The 22,592-nt window shown below is 44.5% G+C and overlaps 3 non-coding genes across 3 annotated transcripts; 2 read left to right on the top strand and 1 right to left on the bottom strand.

Moving 5' to 3' along the window:
- The first annotated feature begins 3,048 nt into the window (after positions 1-3,048).
- trnar-ucg (transfer RNA arginine (anticodon UCG)) lies at positions 3,049-3,141 on the top strand. The gene is made up of 2 exons: positions 3,049-3,085; positions 3,106-3,141. It is a non-coding gene; the product is annotated as a tRNA-Arg (tRNA).
- Positions 3,142-5,649: 2,508 nt separating this feature from the next.
- On the top strand, positions 5,650-5,721 carry trnae-cuc (transfer RNA glutamic acid (anticodon CUC)). Its single transcript has one exon. It is a non-coding gene; the product is annotated as a tRNA-Glu (tRNA).
- A 5,404-nt stretch (positions 5,722-11,125) lies between these two features.
- trnas-uga (transfer RNA serine (anticodon UGA)) lies at positions 11,126-11,207 on the bottom strand. The gene has a single exon. It is a non-coding gene; the product is annotated as a tRNA-Ser (tRNA).
- Positions 11,208-22,592: the final 11,385 nt, after the last annotated feature.

The following is a 22,592-nucleotide window of genomic DNA, read 5'->3' on the forward strand; positions in this document are numbered from 1 at the left end:
ATTGTTTGTCCGGCTGCAGTGATGCCTGGCTTTGTGACCTGAAAACTGTTTTCGTGGTTTTATTTTTCTACGATATATTTCTCTCTCTCTGCACACTGGGTGTTTGACAGTCCTCTGTTGTTTTAATGAGTTTTATTAGGTTTATTTTCTTCGTGGCTGACCGTATGCAGCCGAATCCCAGGGCTGTATAAAGTCTCCACACTTTGATGATAAATGAAGGGACAGACACAGAGAGAGCGAAAAAGAGAAACTAATCGCCATGGCATATCGTGTCGACATTCACGCCAATCTACTTCTCCCAAGATATTGTGGAGGCATTTATAGTGATCCTTCGAGAAGCACAACATTCTCGAATAGTTTTGAAAATTGGAAACGTCATTCACTCGTTAAGAAGGGAGGGAAGCAAAAGAGAGAATATCAGCCTGTTAGCGCGACCTCAGTGTTTGAGACGATGTTGCAGGCTATTATTAACGATGAAGTTTCACGGCACTTTGAGGCACATAATAAAATAGGCCGAAGTCACCACGGTTTCCTCAAGGGGTAATCTAGCCTGACAAATCGCTTCAAATTCTTTGAGGAAATAACAGGCAGAATATGCAAAGGAGAGTCACTGAATGTTGTTTACTTGGATTTTCAGGAGGTCATCGACAAAGTGCAGCACACGAGTCTGTTAAAAAATGATAAAGGCTCCTCATAATACTGCAAAGATACCGCCGTAGATAAATGGATCATTCTTTGGGTGGAAACAGTTAGAATAAAAGGGACTTTTTCTGGTCGTGTTCAAATGGTTAAGGCGTTCGTCTAGTTGCCTCAACGTCGCTAGTTCGAGCCTCAGCTGTGGCAGCGTGTTTGTGCCCTTGAGCAAGGCACTTAATCACACATTGCTCTAATCTGTGCGAGGAGTGGCGCCCCACACACACTTCCAATCTGCGCCTTGTAAGGCATGAAAATGCCCGACACAGGCCTCACATGGTCTGAGTCGGCGTTCCCTCCCCTCCCTCCCTCCCCTTCCTTTTCTGGTCGGGATGCCGGTGACTAGTCGGTATTAGGGCCGCATCTTTTCAATTTATATGCCAGAAATTGGTGACTTTGCCGCCAAAATTGCGGACAATCCAACGAAGGTTGAAGGGTAGGTGGTCTTGAGGAAGCAAAAAATTTGCGGAAGACCTTGGTCAGATGAAGAGATAGGCAATGAAGTGTCAGATGGACTATACGGTAGAAAGGGAGGCAAATGGAATGTCAAGATTTATTTCTAGAGAACTAGAAAATAAAAACAAATATGTAATGCGGAGCCTTTATAAGACTTTCATGTGACTGCAGCTGGAATATGGCGAACGGTTCGGGTCCCTTATCTAAAACGGATGTGCCGGCGAAGGAGATAGTCCAGAGGACCGTCACGGTAATGATGCCCGGAATAAAAGAGTTACATGTGAGAAATATTTTAGGACCTTGGGCTTTGGTCGATGGAATTTCGAAGAATGAGTCGGGGATCTCAGTGAAATCTATCGAATATTGACAAGTCGAGTTAGAATGGACCTGGAGAGGATTTTGATGTCGTGCTAGAGTCGAGGACCAGCGGGCACAACCTCAGATAAGGACGTCCCTTAAGAAAAGGGACGAGAATCAATTTCTGTAGCCAGAAAGTTATGGATTTGTGGAATTTATTGCCACGCATAGCCGTGAAAAGCAAGTAACTGGGTATATTTAAAGCGGCAGTTGAGGAGGTGGACAGGTAGTAAGGGTGTCAAATGTGACAAGGAGAAGGCAGGGGAATTGAGTTGAGAGGAATGATATGCATGACCATAAGAGCATAAGAAATAGGAGCAGAATTCGGCCATCTGGCCCATCGAGTCTGCTCCGCCATTCAATCATGGCTGATCTTTTTTTTCTCTCTCCTCATGAACTCCAGCTCCCAGCACTCTCCTCATAACCTTTGGTGCCATGTCTAGTCAAAAACCTACCAATCTCTACCTTAAATACGCCCAGCGACCTGTCCTCCACAACTGGATGTGGCAATAAATTCCACACATTCACCACCATTTGGCCAAATAAATCTCTACGCATCTCTGTTTTGAAAGGGCGCCCCTCTATCCTGACGCTGTGCCCCCTTGTCCTAGACTCCCCTACCATGGGAATCACCCTTTCCACATCTACTCTGTCTAGTCCTTTCAACACTCGAATAGTTTCAATTAGATCCCCCTCTCATCCTTCTGAATTCCAGCGAGTACAGTCCCGGAGTCATCAATCATCCTTGTGAACGTCCTCTAGACTCTCTCCAGTGCTAGCCCATATTTTCTAAGATGAGACACCCAAAACTGTTCACAATACTCAAGGTGAGGCGTCAGCAGTGATGCAATGGCGGAGATCGGTGAGCCGAATAGCCTAATTTTGCTCCGATATTTTGCGGTATTGAGGCCAAATTTGGTGATAAATGAATGATGAATATCGCTTTTCATGACTCACATAACAAACCGCCTGGCGTCCCTGTGACAAAATTTGGAAGCTTGGATGTTTTAAAGTGACAGTTTCAAAAGTGGTCCTCCCGATTAACACTTCGCGGCGAGGATGGGATTCGAACCCACGCGTGCAGAGCACAATGGATTAGCAGTCCATCGCCTTAACTTCTCGGCCACCTCGTCTGCTCTTCTCTCTCTTGTGCTCCGAAGTTCTGATTTTCTTCACAGCATTTAAAACTTCTGCTTTAGGCCCACCCATGTGTGTTCAGATTCTAGGCCGAATTACTTTGCTCGCCGTGCTTACCAGAATTCATGGAGTTGGATAAGGACAGTTTAGAGAGATATGTGCCAACCACAGGAAACATGGAAATAGGTATTTCATGCACTTTGGACCCCATGGACGTGCTGTGGCATACCTATCGAATCCGTGCTCTGTAACTCGGAGAAACTGTGAATGTTTGGAGTTGTAAAATGAGATAAATTTATGTCGAATTAAATAAAATTTGATTAGCTTTGTTAGCTCGGTCAGGAAGCCACTTAACAGGTGGAAACTCCTTGCAGCATTCAGCATGTTCCCTTTCTCACAAAATACGGCCGTGTGGCCTAATGGATAAGGCGTCTGACTTCGGTGCTTGACATGGTGGAAGTTATCAGAAGATTGCAGGTTCGAGTCCTGCCACGGTCGTTTTGAAAACCTGGCGGATTCGGTTCCATTCTGTCTCTCACTCCCTGCAGCCAACTGATTTTCTCAATTCCGCGTGAGGATTAACCGGAGTACTACACCCTCGGTGAAAACGTAATGCCTCATCTTCACAACATATAATATTATGTGGTATTTCTGCAGACACTTTCATAAACAATTGGTTGGAGCTTCTCAGACGCTCAGGCGGTGCTGCTGGGAAGGTGAAGTTTATTTCCCATTGATCTCCGTCTCCGAGCACACCTTATCGGCGAGGGTTCACCACCCAGCAGTGACGGTACATTGTCCTGTCTCCAACCCTCCTCCTCTTCTTGGACTCAGCGCACTGGTCCTCTGCCTGTTCTGGGATATCTTCATCACTAATTGCCAACTAGACATCAACCGCCTCAGCATCAGGTCACCCTCTGAATACGCTGCCCTCCCGAATCTCAACCCCCATCCCCAAATTTACCTTCAATCATGCAGACAAAGTGCTGCTGTTGTAGAGTGGCGGACTGACCTCTACCTTGCTGAGACAAGGCGGGAACTCTCAGACACGTCTTCATCCGTACACCTTGAATAATCCCGACTGCGGACAATCACAGAACTGTCTCCGGGGTGCGGACGATCACAGAACTGTCTCCGACATTATTACAGACGTCATCAACTCTGGAGAACCTGCATTCACTGTAGAAAACTCATGGTTCCATTGCCCTGAACTGCTCGCTCTACCTCCTACTCGATTCACAAATCTGATTGTCCAGGTAGGCTCATTGTCTCGGCCTACTCCTGCCCCACTGATCCTGCGTTCTCATAGCTCCAGTCCGTCCTATGCCCCATACTCAGTCCCTTCCCACCTGCATTCGCGAACCTTCCCGAGCTCTTGATCGACTCACCAAATTCCAGTTCCCTGACTATGACCGTCTCATATTCTCTGTGAACGTCCAGTCCCCGTATTAAAAGGCCTTAAAAATCTCCACATTTCTCAAGGAAAGAACCAACCAGTTCCCCTCTATCATCACCATCCTCCGTCTGGCAGAGCTGGTCCTCACCTCAACAGTTTCTGCTTCGGTTCCTCCTACTAACTCCAAATTCAATGTGTAGCCATGGACACTCGCATGAGTCCAGACATGTCTCCCATTTCGTTGGCTAAGTAAAACAGTCCATGTACCTGTGATGGTCCGGTCCGTGAAATCCGCATTCCCGTTCACAGTCCGGTTCATCGATCCTTATTCCGGGTTTTCCTGTGTTCCCTTGTTCCATTGAGTGCCTTAATTGAGGCGCCTGATTCTAGTTTTGGGCTGGCACATAAATACCTCTGGAAACCAAGGATTGGCTGCCGGATTGTTCCCTTACCCTCCCAGTTTGAAACCCTCACAGTACCTCGACGGTTTCCTCGGCAGTCACCTCGGCAAGTATCCTCGACAGTTATCCCGGCACTGCGTCCTAGAAGGGACCCGCCTGTGTGTCCCAGAAGGGTTCCCGCCCTGCGTCCTGGAAGGGTCCGTACATTGTGTCCTAGAAGTGTCCCGGCCCTGCACCTTAAAAGTGTCCCGGCCTTGCGCCCTGGAAAGGTCCCTGCCCTGCGTCCTAGAAGGGTCCCGGCCCTGCGCTCCAAGGAGGGTCCCGGCCCCGTACGTAAGAGTCTAATCAAGCCGAGTCCAAGAACAGAGCCAAATCTACTCCAAGAGCCACGTCCTGCGCTGGATTTCCTCGTCCTGCGCTGCAGCTCCTCGCCCAGCCCAGGAGTCGCCGCCATTCCAGGAAAGCCTACCATTCCATCCCCAGACCATATTTCGGGCATTCTGTACGTCTGCTTTTCTTTCTCCTACCTCCATCCAGGCGGAGGGATGCTCACAAAGCGCGTTGGCCACTTGCGTAGGTTACGGCGTCGAATTGACGCAGAAGTATAAATCAGCCTTTAGGAAGAAGCCACCAGATGTATCGGCAACAGTGATGTGGTTGCAGGATCGTAGGGCCGACCACTGAATTGCTTCCAGGCGATAGACAGAAATAAAAATGACCCAGGGCTCATAAGAGAATCTGAATGTCACAATCTTTATAACGACACGGAGAACGAGTGTTTACCTCAGATTCATTCAGAGTCCAGAGTGTTCCTTAACCAGAAGCACTGGATGAACAAGGGATCTGCAAAATGCTGAGCGGTGGATTTGTGGCAATACTTATCACATTTACTCATTATTATTATTTATCTATAGGATTTGTTTTATATTGACCCGCATCTGGGCCGTACCCTCCAAATATCCGGACCTGCCTCTCGTTTTTTTTGCACTACCTTACTTTCCATTTTTCTATTTTCTATTTATGATTTATAATTTTGTTTTTAATATTTACTATTGATTTGTAATCCAAGGAGCGGGAAGTGCACAATCAAACATCGCTGTGATGATTGTACGTTCTAGTATCAATTGTTTGGCGACAATAAAGTATGAAGTATAAAGTATTTTGCTCATTTGATAGTTGTCTATTGTTGTGTGCAGCGCTTTATCAGCTTCCCTGGTGGTCTAGTGGTTAGGATTCGGCGCTCTCACCGCCGCGGCCCGGGTTCGATTCCCGGTCAGGGAATCAAAATATTGCCTGCTGTAATTTAATGTGCTAATTTTAAATTATGGTGTGGATTAGCCTGCTTCCACTATAACCCCATTCCTGTCTATGCTTAACCTGCATTGGCCTGAGTCAGCATCATAAAACCACAAAATATAGGAGCAGAATTAGGCCCTCGGGCACATCGGGTTTGCTTCGACATTTCCTCTGAGCCCCATTCTCCTGCTTTTGTATCATTTCATGCCCTGATCAATCAACAATCTATCGATCTCTGACAATTATACAAAAAGACTTGCACTCCACAGGGGCTCGTGGCAACGAATTCAACAGATTTACCGCTCTATGGCTAAAGAACTCACTCCTCATCTCTGTTCTAAAAGGACGGTCCCCTATCGCGAGGCTGCGTCCTTTGGTCTTATTTTCTCCCACCATAGGAAACATCCTCTCAACATCCGCCCTATCAAGGCCTTTCACCATTCGATAGGTTTCAATGAGGTCACCGCGCAACCTACTGAATTCCAGTGAATGCGGGCCCGGTGCCAGCAAACGCTCTTCATATCACTAGCCAATCCATCCTAGCATCATTTCTCTGAATCTCCTTGGAACCCTCTCCAGGTTCAGCAATACTTCCTCAGGTAAAGGAACTAAAACTGCTTACAATACTCCAAGCGAGGCCTCACCAGTGCTTTGTAAAGTCTCTGAATCACATCCTTGCTTTGTATTCTAGTCCTCTTGAAATGAAAGCGAACATCGCATGTGCCTTTATCACCACAGATTGAACCTACAAATTAGCCTTTGGGACATTATGGTGCAAATTGTGTACGTCGCAATTGGAGGCCTGTACAAGAACTCCCAAGGCTCTTAGCGCCTCAGTTTTATTGCTTGCATTTTCTCTCCTTTTAGAAATTGTGCTCCTTCATTTTTGATAGCAAAGTGTTCGACCATGTATCTCCCTGCACTGCATCCCATCTGCCACTTCTTTGTCCATTCTCCCAGCCTAAGTTCGTCTGTACCCTCTCTACCTCCGAGAAGGACATCCTGCTCGTTTCGCTCTGAAGAATCTGTACATGGTGAGTGGAGTGATTCGACTATTCCAGGTTCCAGGTCCCTGCAGTGGAACTGTTGGAATGTTTCATTAATTTCATCTGCTTTACCGGTGAGATCAAAAACCGTTTCATGACAATATGCTGTGCCCGTTTAGCGCTCATGTAAGCTTCTTCATCTAATCTATTTGCTATCTGTCTACCTGTGCACCAGCAAGACACGTTTAATTGGAAAGAGGACAGTCAACGCACCAGTGTCTACTCTGATTCTGACTGTTGGTGGTTGATCGAAGTCTTCGTGTTTACACATTCGTCCCGGCGGTGAATGCATCACAGGATGACATTGTTCCGCATTGCCTGTAAGAAGTGAAAAGTGAGTCAGAGACAACATGATTGTTCAGCAATGCGTCTGTATCTCCATCGCCTGATCACAGCGGTAGTCGGCTTAGTAACCAAGCATTCTTCTTTGCCATTGCCTTCCATATCATGTCTGTCCAGTGATATCTGACATAACCCACTGATACGAGTCGTGAAGGAATTATGAATTGATACAGGCTCTTCGACTCAAAGATCCATTCCGACCACCTTCCCACCAGAGTAAGTCCCAGTTTCCTGCGTGCGGATCATATTCCTCTAGGGCCCGCCCTTCCGTGAAACTGTTCTACCTGCCTGATCTACTTCTGGCAGCTCATACCACATATTCACTGAACTCTTCATGGAAACGTTGCTGCTCACGTTCCTTTCAAATATTCCAATGTCAAATAATTTGGTCTCCTTTGCACAGAAAAAAAGGCTGTTAACATTCATTTTATCTCTGTTTTAAATCTCAGTCTCCTCGTCTTGGAATGAACAAATGGCAGGCTTGGACAAATTCTTTATATAACCCAGTTCCTGTGCTGAAAACGACATTGTATAACTTACTTGCACTGTTTCTATTTTATTGGCCTATTTTCTATAATGAAGCGTCCGAAACTCTACATGGCACTCTATCCACAAACTCAACAACGACCTATCATAATGTCTTACTTTTCGTTCCTTCCTGTTGCCCTGAATGAGGAAGGCCGGAATGAGAAAAGGCTTTTCACTATACTTCCGAATTCAGCGAACAGTGAGCTTGTGCCTCTGGGTCCCTCTTGTCAACCGTACTCCGGAATGCCCTGCTATTTACAGCACAAGTGCTTTGCAAGTTTTATTTCTAAAATGTACGACATTATACATATCTACGTTGGATTACATTTACAACACATCCGCCACTTCTTTAACTGAACCAGGTACGCTTGTAATCAAGAGTAATCTCCCTCATTATCAACAGCACCGTCTAATTTTGTGTCATGCAGAAACGTCCTGATCAAGACGCGATTTTGCATCAAAATTACCGACATAAATAACAATTAACGAACAACAGTGACCATATCGAGCTGACCACCACACATCCTCAATTGCACCCTTCAGTTCCTTCCCAACTCTTTCCCCATTCTTAGCTCCCCACTCTAGTCATCTACTCTCTACGTTCAGTTCAGCGGCAGTGTGTGAATCGGAATTGTGTACTATCTCCTATCGTCCAGAGATGTTACCTGACCCGCTGTCCACTATTTCTGCAGCGATTCGTTATTTGTTCTGTATGACATTTGTTAGACAAGGAGAACATGACTTTGACAAAAAAAATATCGCAGATGCAGTCTCAATAAAGCCCGAAATAACTGTGTGAGGTCTTACAGACAATAACTTACAATAAATACAATGTATAATTTGATCTTCATCACGACTCACTGCACCTCAATCCCTCGCCTATTAAACACACTCAGTGATGCTGTCTCTCTGTAGAAGAAGGTGACCATATATTTCCCATATTGGACTCCAGTCGTAATCACTCAGTTTGACTACATCACCTTGACTCATCTGGACGGGTTCATCACTGCTCAAATCTCAGTGACTATTGCCTGGTCCAGTCGACTTTATTGCCGTGTGCCCAGGGACGGTAAGGTACAGGTACAATAAAAAACTTGCAGCATCATTGCAGGCTCGAAGAGACAGAGAGCCCGCAAAACATAAATCATACAGCTCTGCATTATTAACAAAAGTTAGATATAAATCTTGTGTCATTTTTAGACTTGGAAATCATCCCTCGGGCAAACTGATGATATAGATTGCGAACAACTGATCTCCAAGCATCGGTCCCTATTATATCCACTGAGTTAGCATACTGACCCAAGAAATGCCTGTTTATTCCTTTTCTTTAAACACATAGACAACAGTAAGAAGAGCAAGACTCTAATCCTCTTCAGCCAGCCCTGGCATTCAAAAAGATCAGGCTGGACCAAACTTGCTCTCAGTCCTACTCCCCATACCACACTTGCCGGTCAAAAGTTCTCCACCAAATCTTCTTCCGTCTCCCTAGGTGAGAGGAGATAATCTTCTGTCGTCTGCCTTTATTTCTATGCCCTGATAACGCCCCCAGCTTCCGATAAAAGCATATGGATATAAATCTTTTAAAAAACGGGACATTGTTCTGAGATTTTGCTCAGGATTGAGAGGACTTTGGGGACGCAGAGCCAGTCAGGGTCCATGGGAGAGAACAAACACCGGGTGAAACCCTTTTCCGCCATTGGTCAACATATTAGATTGACATCTGCACACACCAATGGGAGCTAGGTATGTTGCATGACTTTGACGAGGGTTGGTTTGTGGGTTGTTGGCTGATGGCGGGAGTGTGCACAGTCGCTACACCACACCAGTCACAACCGGCGAGGGCGATATTGACGGAAGATCAGCGAACCAGCTTATGTACGACAATGTACTGTCGCTTGCTGGTCAAGAGTGTATTGGGGAGTCTGCAGAGCGAGTGACATGAAACTGCGAAAGCTTTTCCCTTTCATGGACTCGTCTGCCCTGTTCAGCGACTGGGTCATAATCTCAATCCCCCTCCCACTCTCGGCTGAACAATATTTCTTATTGAAATAAGCAAATATTTTATTGGTTCAAACTTCGATTCTTTTCCAGCTCAAATTCATATGGTGGTCGTATCTTAACGGAGGATTGAACTGAAGTTCTGGGAACAGATTTATTGGAAAATCGCTACTCCTTCATGCCTTGTTACCTGTTCGCCCCTACGTTGCCGCACCAGTTCACGTCTCCTACCCTACACCCCAGCTGTGTTGTAAAGGAATATCTATAAACTTCCCACCCCAAACAGGCAGTCCTTTCTCTGAACACAGACATTGATTATTGATTGCTGAACGCTTGCTTCAGCCTTGAGAGGATTGAGAGGAAAATGTGAGAGTTAGGAGGAAAGAAGAATGTAGAGAGAGAGAGAGAGGGGGAAAGAGAGAGAAAGAGAGAGAGAGAGAGAGAGAGAGAGAGAGAGAGAGAGAGAGAGAGAGAGAGAGAGAGAGAGAGAGAGAGAGAGAGAGAGAGAGAGAGAGAGAGAGAGAGAGAGAGAGAGAGAGAGAGAGAGAGAGAGAGAGAGAGAGAGAGGAGAGGAGAGGAGAGAATGTGTGTTTGTGTGTGGGGGGGTTTGTGTATGTTACAGAGAGAGATAGAGAAAGAGCGAGTCGTGGAAGTGAAGCAGGGGAGAGAGTCACATCGTAGACAGGGCAAGAAAGTAAGCGGGGGAGTTTGAAAGGCAGTGAAAGAGAGTGAGTTACACGGCAGTTTATCAATTTAATGTTCACTTTGGGCCATCGTTTTCCTCATAGTGTTTTCTTGACCATCAGAATATTTCACCCCAGCGAGAAAACGAAATGTTACTTTCCATCCCTTCATTTAAACTCGGAAGCTAGAGGGCTCGTAGGAATTGTCACCGTTCGGACGGAGGAAGGAAAATGGTTCATGCGTTTACACATGATCCTCCAACAGAGGGAGCAAGAGAGGGCGCTACGTTATACTCATTGATGCTACTTCTCCCAGTTTCTTCAATTATGAAGATAATTAACATTAAATTGGTGCCATTAATTCTAAAATTTCCAGAGTTACTGTTGATTTGGATGCAGGAATTCTGCTCAGTGCGATAAATCGTCCCCAGTCTAGCTGAAGGAAGTAGACTGGTGAACGAAGTGGGGCGCTCTGTATCCATATAGCTGTAGAACTCGCCGACATCAATCGCTCTGTTTCTACCCGAAATCTATTGTTAGATACTCGTTTGCAAAATAACAATGCGTCGCTAAGTAAACTCCGCGAGAAAGGGTTGTTTAAGCTTCCTCGCCGAGATTGATCAGAGTCGGAGTGAAAATGAACTCTTGGCACTGAGAATGGAAGAGTATTGAAGAGTGTAAGAATCTTAACATTTGCCGCCTGGATTTGGCAGAGAATGTAGCGTTCAGACAGCAGCCAGGGAGTTATTGACAGGCAGGTGGAGTTCTGGTCCCTCGTGCCTGTAGAGTGAGCGCTGCGAGCAGGGCTCGAACCTGCGCGGGGAATCCCCATTGGATTTCAAGTCCAACGCCTTAACCACTCGGCCATCGCAGCTCTATCAATGTTAATCACTCACCGTAGCACTGCACCTGAAGTGATTTATTGTCAGTGATGGGAATGATAAATCACCATTCCAATACAAATAGTATGATTGGACAATGTGGGAATTTGTTTCAGGATAGGTAGGTCAGAACGTGAGTGTAGATATATAACATTGGCGTCAGTATCGTCAATGAAGGAGATTTCCACTGCTGGGGATAAAGGTCAGGATTAGAATCAGGGTTATAATGACGGATATATGTTTTTTTTTGTTTTATGGCAGCTGTACTGTGTAACACATATAGAATAATAATATAAGATCCATAGGTCCATAAAACAAAGGAACAGGAACAGGAATTCGCCACATCGAGTCTGTTTCGCCATTGTAGCAGAGCTGATTTATGATCCCCTCAACCCCATTCCACTGGACATGGACATTGACGTCCTTAACAAACAAGAAATTATCAACCACTGCTTCAAATACACCCAATGACTTGGCTTCCATAGCCGTCTGTGACATCTAATTCCTCAAATGCAGCACCCTTTGGATAAATTTATTCTGCTTCATCCCTGTTCTAAACTATCATCTTTCTATTCCGATTAGTCCACACTTGGAGTACTGTGTCCAGTTCTGGTCACCTCACTGTAGGAAAGATGTGGAAGCATTGGAAAGGGTACAGGGGAGATTTATCAGGATGCTGCCCGGTTTATAGAGTATGCATTATGATCAGAGATTAAGGGAGCTAGGGCTTTATCTTTGGAAAGAAGGAGGGTGAGAGGAGACATGATAGAGGTGTACAAGATAATAAGAGGAATAGATAGAGTGGATAGCCAGCGCCTCTTCCCCAGGGCACCACTGCTCAATACAAGAGGACATGGCTTGAAGGTAAGGGGTGGGAAGTTCAAGGGGGATATTAGAGGAAGGTTTTTTACTGAGAGAGTGGTTGGTGCGTGGAATGCACTGCCTGAGTCAGTGGTGGAGGCAGATACACTAGTGAAGTTTAAGAGACTACTAGACAGGTATATGGGGGAATCAAAGGTGGGGGCTTATATGGGAGGCAGGGTTTGACGGTCGGCACAACATTGTGGGCCGAATGGCCTGTACTGTGCTGTACTGTTCTATGTTCTATGTTCTATTCTGCGGCCCCGCTCTCTAATCCTAGACTACGCCACTATTGGAAACACCCTCCGTACTTCTACTCTAAGTAGGCGTTTCAATATTCGATAGATTTCAATGAGATGCCCCTGCAGTGAGCACAGGCACGGAACTATCAATCTCCCCTCGTTTGAACCCGATAACCCATGCGTTCCCGTGTCATTCCCGTGAGCCTCCTCTGGACTCTCCGAGTGTCTTCTGACCAACGTCTTATATCTGTCAACATTGCATTGTTGCTTTTATATTCTACTCTTGAACTGAATGTTAAAATTGCATGTTAAAATTCCTTTACCTATGACTAAGCCTAGAAGTAGGCAAGTAGAGAATACTGCGCAAGGTCTCTTTGTATCTCTGGTTTCTGAAAACTATCCTCTTTTAGAGATGTTTGTTATCTTTTTTTTTCCAAGGAGCATCACCGTACTACACGATGATCTATTTGACAAATCTTCGCCCATTTTCCTCAATTGTTCCTTGAACCTTGGAATACGTTGAAGTCAGGCTACCCAGTCAGTATATTATTTCCTTTTCTTAGCTTCCTTCGCTTCTTTCAGAGTGCAGTGACAATTGCAATTTTTCAGTCATCAGGAACCATTCCGGAATGTGGTGATACTTGAAGGAGTACTACTAATGCCTCCAGAATCTCTTCAACTACCTCTTTCAGAACCCTGGGGTGTAGTCCTCAGGTCCAGGTGACATGTATCTTCAGTACTATTAGCTTCAGCAGCACCTTCTCCGTTGTCTTAACATCTACTCTCACTTATGTCCTCTCCTACACGTTTATTGGTGCCATTATGCTGCTATCTTCCACAGCGCAGACTGACGCAAAATATTCATTCAGTTAGCCCATCTTTTAATTTTCGTCCATTACTACTTCTCCCGCCTCATTTTCCAGCTTTCTGATATTCACTCCCGCCTCCCGTTTATTCATATGTCTGAAAAAATGGTATTTTCATCTCTATTATTTTCCACTTAATCTTTCCTGTCATCAATCTTTAATTCCTTTTCATTGATTTTTGAAAGTGTCTGAAACCTTCAGCTTCCCACTAATGCTTGCTGTATTATCAGCACCGACTTTTGCCTTTATGCTAACTTTACTTTCCATTTTCGGCCACGGTTGCCTCATCCTCCCCTTCGAATATTTATTCTTATTTGGGATGTATCTATCCTGCACTTTCCCAATTGCCCCCAGGAACACCAGTCATTGTGGATCTGCCGTTATCCCTGCTCCAATCCACTTGGCCATCTCCAGACTTCGGGCGCTGTTCTTTTCTGCGAGTGAAAGCGGCGAGGGCAGGTATCGTCAGTGATTTTATTTTTGCGAGTGACGTGATCGGGGACTGTAATTTTCGCTACTTTTTTTGCTGCAGAAGAGGAGGGTCTGCGAGGTTTATTTTATTTTACTTTTTTCGGGCCGGGGTTGATGTCTGCCCTTACATGTACACCCATTGTCTCTCTGTATTTAATAGCTATCTGGAGTAGAGAGATCTCAGAGTTGTATTGTACATGCAGATTTTGACAATACAATTAACCTTCTGAACCTTTTTATTTTCCTCTCTCGTGCCTCTGTAGTTCTACTTACTGCACGTAATTCTCATATGTGTGATTTTAGCTTCTCGCTCTCAAACTACACAGTGAATTCGATCATATCATGAGCATTCCTGTATCTTAAACTTCCTAGACAAATCACAACACAACACAACACAACACGCAATTCACAATTGTTTTTTTTTTTCTAATGGACTCAACCAAAGCGTGTTCGAAGAAGCCATCTAGTAGGCTTTGCCCAAATTCCCTCTCTGGGGATCCAGCGCCAACTGGACTTTCCCAAATTATCTTCATATTGAAATACTACAATGACCATCGCAATACTGTCGTTTTCACATGCCTGTGTATCTCCCGTTGTTATTTGTACTCACAGTCCACTGCTGGAGGCCTGTATATAACTCCCTTCCTCTGAACCTATGATACCTCTCTCTAAGAACTTGATTTATTTTCTATATATCACTATAAGTTACAATACAATAAATTAAATAGATATTTAAAACTGAATCTTTAGTGTTAATGTGTTGAGACATGTCTGAGGAGTTTGGTTTGGTGTAGGTCCTGAATGATGCACGCAGCCTTCTCTTGGCATCATATTCTGAGCATCATATCCGCGATGGTGGCGAGGCGTGTGCCCGTGATTGAAGTGACTACGGCTACAGCACTCAGCAGCCTCTTTCGATGCTTTACATTAGATACCCGCCCCACACCAGCCTGTGAAGCAACCACTCATAAAGCTCTCCACATAGGTCCATAGAAATTAATTGAATAACTTGCCGGCTCTAAATCTAGTCAATGAGTACTTATCGCGACTGTTCCGTGACTACGTCAACATCTTGGAACCAGTATGGATCCTTTGGGATGTTGAGGCACAGGAACCTGAAGATGTTCACACTTCTGAACCCTCAATAAGGATTGGTGTTTGTTCATCTGACGTATTTTCCTGGAGTACGCAATCAATTCCTTTGTCTTACTGACATTGATTGCAAAATTGTTGCTGCGATTCCACCCAACCAGCATATCTATCTGGTGCTTGTACGCCTACCGGCTCCATCACGCGCAACATCCTGGAAGAAATAGAATGAAAACCGCGAACGTGTAAAGCAGGAATATAGCTTACGTCACCGGCATGGTAAGGACTCGCCGTCGTCGTCGTGGCTATCCCTCGAGATCAGGATGATGGTTTTCGTTCCGTACAGAGCGAGACGCCTGTGCGTGTATTTGTATAACGTGTACTTGATGTTGCACTCCAAGAAGCACACGATACTTCACAAATCAACCAACTGATTCCAGTGGCATGGAAACCACAACGACTGGAGCTGATAGATTTGTTGCAGCCTTCATCCGCCTTCACAGCCGTTGAGTTCGAAGTAACTTCTTCCCTCGTTCCACCGTTGAGTTCTTGGTTGGATTGTACTTTGTCAGGGACCTCACCCTCGACCTTACCGCCATGGGTGACCCTACCAGGAGCATAGCTCCAGACGGCATTGCTCTCGGGATCACAAGACCACAAAAACTTCTCCACTGCGACAAGGTGACAATCCACGGAGAAGTAATGGCTTGCACTCAGTGTAGGAATTGAGAAGATATATACTTTGATATTAGTTGAATGTATGAAATGTTAAATCTTCTAAATTGCTTCTGATGTTCCTCATGTTCGACATCATTACCGTGAAGGGGGCGTGCTGGAATCATGATATTTCAAGGGCAATTTGTGTTTACTATATGCAATTGGAAAGATGTACCGATGTGATGTCAAAGCAGAGCGAAGCTAGGCTGAAACAAAATTAAAACTTATTTACATTGTGGGCTTGCATTCATGCTGAAACCAGAAAGCTTCCGCCAGACAGAACAAGGACAGCAAATTTCCCAGTAATACGCTGGTACAGCAGGCAAACTGGAACATTAATTACAGGGAAAACACCGAACAAGGGGGAAAGGGAATGGGTGTCGGGATCGGCTGCCATTGCATTGTCGCTCCAAAGGTGGAGGTAATGGACAATTAGAGAATGGATCGACGTGTTCTCAGTATTGGATCTGGGATCTGGGATCTGATACCGAATCTGGGCCGTACCCTTCAAATATCTGGACCTGCATCTCGGTTTATTTATTTTTTTTTTTGCACTACCTTACTTTCTATTTTTCTACTTTCTATTTAAGATTTATAATTTAAATTTTTAATATTTACTATCGATTTGTAATCCATTAAACGGGAAGTGCAGAATCAAATATCGCTGTGATGATTCTATGTTCTAGTATCAATTGTTCGGCGACAATGAAGTATAAAGTATAAAGTAAAGTAAAATATTGTATACCTGGGTAATTTAATGTGCGAGGTAAAATACAGTTTACAGAATGAAAATTACCAAACAATTTAACAGGAAATGAGACTATTTTACCGGAAGAAAGGGAAAGCAGATCTGTTAGAAACAAAGGTATTGCTTAAAAACAGAAACGTTTTCGCGGAGTTTAATTTATTAAATTGCTCGCAAAGCAGTTGTGAGTTTATTTCCATGATTGGAAATTTATTCGACGCTTTCATCTGAGAAGAATAGTTTTCTAAAACATTTCAAAACTAAATTAGCGGGTGAGAGCAGAAGAACTTTCAACTGCTCTCTGAATTTTGCCTGGGTCACTCCGTAAATAAAAGTATTTGTGCAACTGCTGAAATTCTGAATAACAGAACCCCAAAACTGTGCCTGATAAAGCCGAATGGACATTTCTAGACCTGTGTAGAGGCATCGCATGAGAATGAAGACCAGAGTGCCTGTCGCCCAACACAGAAGCAAGCTCGCCGCCAGGCTGAAGAGCAGAATGATGGATTGTCTCCGACTCCCCATCTCCGGATCTCGCTGTTTCCCATAATTTCCCCGTCCCTTCAGCTCCCTGCGGACTCTGCTCGCCGCCAGTATCTGTCCGACGGTCAGAGCATTGCGGGTCAAAATGAGGAAGAAAGGAAGTAGCGGATTCAACAGACGGTCTACCCAATAAAACCCCTCAAACGATGGCGAGAAAGGAAGTAGGGGTTTACTGAAACAGACCCAGTTACCCCTCACCAACAACGATATTCTTTCCATATACATGAAATAAAATGGTATGTTTTAAAAAAAATAAACTTGTAGATACTGCGCCAATCACCACACCCGCAATTTTGGGGATGCAGTATTTTGTTTTTAAATTAACCGAACAAATAGCCACAAAGCGGTCGAAAGTGAAAGCGACAGTAAACCACACGGAACAATCAACGGCCACGTGACACATGACGTAGTGGACAAGGCAGTACGGAGCGTTGTCCAGGAATCTGTAAAATCCGTCTGCTCGACCCATCTGGGAGAAAAGGACTTCAATAATCATCACCATTAGATCCGCCGCTGCCATCGCCACCAGGTAGCGCGTGACGCATTTGGAGAGACCGCAGTTTCCTCGGCAGAGAATGATGATTGCAACAAGGTTAACTACAGCGAAACAAAAAGAAAAGGACCAAAAATAAGAATAAATAAAATCAAACGCATTTTGCATAGAAATACAGCCATAATTTGTTCGCTTGAAGTAATACCATCTCTTCCGGACATTATCAGTGGAAGTGAAGGATGCCTGTGTTGATGCGGTGTGTTTGAAAACCTGACCGCAGAATAAAGCGCTTTACCGTAGTACATGCTACATTATCTCCTCACGATCACGGATGCAGCAGCGATGAGTAGAGTCCAGGAATGTTAGAGCACAGAAACGCGTCGTTCGGCTCAATATCTCCATACCGACTGACATGGCCATCTGAGCTGGTACCGTATGTTCGCGTTTAGATCACATCTCTCTAAGCCGTTCACATTTGTCAAACTATCCAGGTGTATTTTAAATGTTGTTAATGACCCTGTATCGCTCATTTCCTTTGTCAGGCTCTTCAATACACTGAGCAACCCTTGTGTGGGAAAACGTCGCTCGGAATCCAACTGTACTTCTGCTCTGATTTTAAATATACCCCCTTTTACTCACGATTACCCAACCCCACGGAGATGAATGACTGTATCCGTACATTATCACGGTTTTATGCACCTCCACCAATCACCTGCCTTAAGGAATAAAATGCCACTCGGCCGAACCTCTCCCTGTAACTCATGCCCTGGATTCCTGCAGCTTGTTTGTAAATACTGTCTGCTCTCCTTTCAGCGCACTCCTGCCTTTCCGATAACAGGGCGACCAAAACTGTTCACACAACTCCAAGCAGAGAGGTAGTGTGATTGAAGTGCTCATCTCACTTCCTTTATGAAGGGTTTAGTTATTATTCGATTGCAAGGTCAGATTCTGAAACCAGGATCTTGCACCCCAGCAACCTTCCGTCTATTTTCTTTTACTGATTCATGGGCAAACCATTGCACTGAGTAGAATAGTTTTGCACGGTTTGAAAAGTGCACGGCGCTTCAATATGCATGTCGAACAATGACAAAACATAATACACCACACAAGTAACGCTGTTAGACAGTCACCTCTGACAGGGAGTGTGCCAAAGTAAACTGTTTTGACTGAACGGCGTTGGTGGTTTCTGTCTCTATTGTGACCATTTTTGACAGTGTTGTAACTTGAAACAATGACAATGCAAATACGTTGAAGCTCTAAAATGTTCTAACGTAAATGTGGTACGTTTAGTATTTAGCACATTTATGGATTATATTCAATAATAGTTAATTTCCCAGTATTTCATAATTATACTAACAAAGATTTTTAAAAATATATTTACAGAGTGACCTATTTCAGTTATGGCGCAGCTGCGTACACGAGCATGAGGGAACAGTGCTGACACCAAGAAACATAGATAAGAATTCGGTGACTGGAAAAAACTTGGGAATTGTTAAAGAAAAGGATAGAACATCGAGCGTCCTTTAATCGAGCAGTGTTGGAAGGGGAAAATAGAAGGGGAAAAGATGAGTTTACCTTTCAGAAAGAGGGAAGAGAAATTTTTGGTGGAAATTGGTAAATTTCCAACTGGGCGCTCAACCGCTGGAAGTTGCGCGTGTGTTTGTGGAGCGACAAGTGTCTCTGGATCACAGCTGTGGCGGCGCATCGTTTACGCTGAAATGGAACCCTACCGCCCGGCTGCGTCATTGGATTTCCTGTCTTTAGACGAGTCTCTTTCGCCCTTCCATGACAAGCCGGCCTCGGTGACGAAGCACTCCACACGACTAAGTTGCTGTAAAGCCTCATTTGTTTCACAAATGTCCTTTGGGGAAGGAGAATATTGGCCTTTATCTGGATTTTATGTGGCTGTAGAGACAAGAATCCTGTGGATTGTTACATTAATCCTCTGGTCGGGAAAATTAGAGAGGCGCTAATAATATCAGAATTGCTTGTGATGCTCACTTCCCGTGAACCCGAACAAGAAGAGGGAATATAATTTCGCATATTGAAATCAAAGCTATTTACTGTGAGTTTAAGCGTTAATCTACTGCTCACGAGACAGGGTTGGAAGGAATGAGGTTCGCTAATGACAGGAGGTTTTGATAGACACGGATTATGTGTGTTGTGTCTGTACAGTTCGACGTCTCAACGCCACAAATGAGAGGATTACATCAGTTCCAGTGACAAGTCTGTATGACCCAGGTTAAAATATTAACAGGGCAGGAGGCTGAGAGGAACGAGACGGCATTACAGGGATTTTTAATAAATACTATTAAAATCACATGAGCAGCAGCTGAGAGCAGCGTGAGGTCTCTGCTTCAGTATAAAGTAATCGAAAGGTACTTACCCGGGATACCGACAATTATAATCACTGTGTAACAGATGGTGCTCTCTGGAAGCATTGCTAATCCAAGGCTGTTAGTATTTACAATTCTGTTCGGAATGTTCCCAATTTCTAAATGTCATAAAAGTTGCAAATAACCAGTCAATAAAGTCAAACAGTTATAACAAAGCCCAGATAGTAAACTTATTTTGCGCCTAATGCGTAAAATTCTTCACCGGTCACACGTTGTTGCGAGTCCTCCGCGTCTAAATGTTTCTGTCCTAACTGTAGCTGAAGTACATAATGGCGAACTTTTATAGAATAATCGGTTACCAATGATGAAAACAACTTGTACATTGACTGGTGCTAATTACTGCTAATTAGCAATTATTTCCCTACTTTAGCGAAGCGGAATGCCAATGGAGAAAGAACACGCCTTATTTCATTGAACTGAACTCAACACCAGTCTTGACGCCCCAAGAGACAGCTGACGCTGGGACTGCAATGCTTGATTGTTGTCAAACTACTCTGTGTAATGATAGGACATTATCTGAGCATCGCTGGTGGCGACAATAGTCTGTAATCCTTTTGGTGAGTCCACCTCATCAGCGCTGATTCCACTCTGACATGAAGTCTCTGCCTTGTTATTTCTCTGTGATGACGCACCTTTAGTATGATTCACTTACTTTGCTCCGGTGATTTTTTTTCTGGTCATGATACATTAACGCTAATGGGTATTTTTTGGCGCAAACCCTCACTGTTTGCACTGTTACCGATTCAGTCGCAAACACAGATGTTGGCAAGTATGCGGTGCGAAATGAAAAGCAATGACCACAGCATTACAGACATTATCCGCTGCAGTAGCAGAGTCAGAGACAAATAGAAAGCATTGTATCAACACTAGGTTTAATGCAAATAAGTACCAGTAAGGATATTACAGAGTCACCAGGTGATTTTCGAAGTTAGATTTCAGAAAGAAATTGATTCAGGGAAAGAGTGCTTCTTAAGCAGTTACAGTTACGTTTGTAAGTGTGAACCTCTTATATATCTTATAACGAATATGTATAAAATTTCCTACTCGTTCTGTGGATTTTGAAACGGTAAAGTGACGGACAAAGCCGACGTTGAATCCACCTGAGGAACAGTTAGATTCTGAAATATTGTCAATTAGCTGTAGAAATACAATGGGCTGATACGACTGCCATTCACTGTCCTGGGGGTTAAGAGCACAACCATCAACACGTTTCTCCCAGGTGTGAATACGGGCATAATTTAATAAAATACTTTCTGCCAACTATAGATTCCATTCCGATTCTTCTCATGGTTAAACATAAAAAATGTCCGTGTCCTTGACATTACCTTCGCAGTGCCCTGCAGAAATGAATGCAGGACCGACAAATAGGGCTATACCATCACATAAAGCCATATGAAAAACCGCTATTAGCAGATACACACAGAAACACACACACACACACACACACACACACGCACGCACGCACGCACAAATACACACATACTCTCTTTCCCTCACACACAGACAGATGCACACAACACACACACACACACACACGCACGCACAAATACACACATACTCTCTTTCCCTCACACACAGACAGACAGATGCACACCACACACACACACACACACACACACACACAGGCAAATGAACGTCAGTACATTTATTAAATTCTTTGTCGATCTCCCAGTTCATGACTTTCTCTTCTCCGTCAGGAGGAGTCAGCACATCGATGAAGCGATCGAAGAAACAGAAGCGACATTGAAACAGCTGCAAGACCATGTTGTAGAAACAAGAATTATTCACAGCAGAATGAAAGAAGAAGAACAGAAAATTGGGAGAACAGAGTCACAGGCCAGTTTGCCAGAGAGAGGAAAGGACTGAGCATGCAGTCGGTTTCAAGGTGAAAATGAAGAGGAGGTTAATATGCAGTTAACATAAAATGCGGAATTAGTGAGAGAGAACGACAGCAATGAGAGACAATCGACAAACCGGAGACATTCAGTCGGATAATATAAGAGTCTGGGTTTCATTCTCCACCTGCCTGTCGCCGGTAGAGTGTGGAGTGGTGGTTAATTCTGTACCCACCTGTCTCCGGTAGAATGTGACGGTGTGGGGATAATTTTATGGATATCAGTCCCTGGAACAGAATGAGAGCGTGGCGTACTTCAGTTCCCACTCTCTGGTTCATTGTGAGAGTGTGCATTTCATACTGTACATACATACCAGTCTCTGCTACAGTGTGAGAGTGTGGGCTTCAATTTGTATCTGTCAGTCTCTGTTACAGTGTGAGAGTGTGGGTTTCATTCTGTATTTGTCAGTCTCTGCTACAGTGTGAGAGTGTGGGTTTCAATTTGTATCTGTCAGTCTCTGTTACAGTATGAGAGTGTGGGTTTCATTCTGTATCTGTCAGTGTCTGTTACAGTGTGAGAGTGTGGGCTTCAATTTGTATCTGTCAGTCTCTGTTACAGTGTGAGAGTGTGGGTTTCATTCTGTATTTGTCAGTCTCTGTTACAGTGTGAGAGTGTGGGCTTCAATTTGTATCTGTCAGTCTCTGTTACAGTATGAGAGTGTGGGCTTCATTCTGTATCTGTCAGTCTCTGCTACAGTGTGAGAGTGTGGGTGTCACGGTACGGTCCGTGGAGTCAGGACTCCGGGTCTTCCAGCTGTCCCGTTTTATTTGAGTTAATCATAGGCACCAGTTTCGCATCTTGAGGCTTGGAATATAAGTAGCCTTGGGGACGACTGTGGGTTGCTGGTTTGTCTTGTCAAGATCCCCTGGGAGCAATCTGTCGGTGGAAGGCTAGAGCGGCTATTTGCCGTCTTTAGGTCGCTTTGGGGAATCATCCCCTCATGGAGCCTTGCTGTCAGTAGTCGGAGCTGTCTTTGCGGGATGGATTCGGCTGTTCCCTGGGCCAGCTGAGTGGCCGTCAGTCACTGCAAGCTAGGTACGGATCCGGCTGTTTCCATAGC

The sequence above is a fragment of the Mobula birostris genome, chromosome 13, assembly GCF_030028105.1.
Source record: "Mobula birostris isolate sMobBir1 chromosome 13, sMobBir1.hap1, whole genome shotgun sequence".
In the NCBI taxonomy this organism is placed as follows: Eukaryota; Metazoa; Chordata; class Chondrichthyes; order Myliobatiformes; family Myliobatidae; genus Mobula; species Mobula birostris.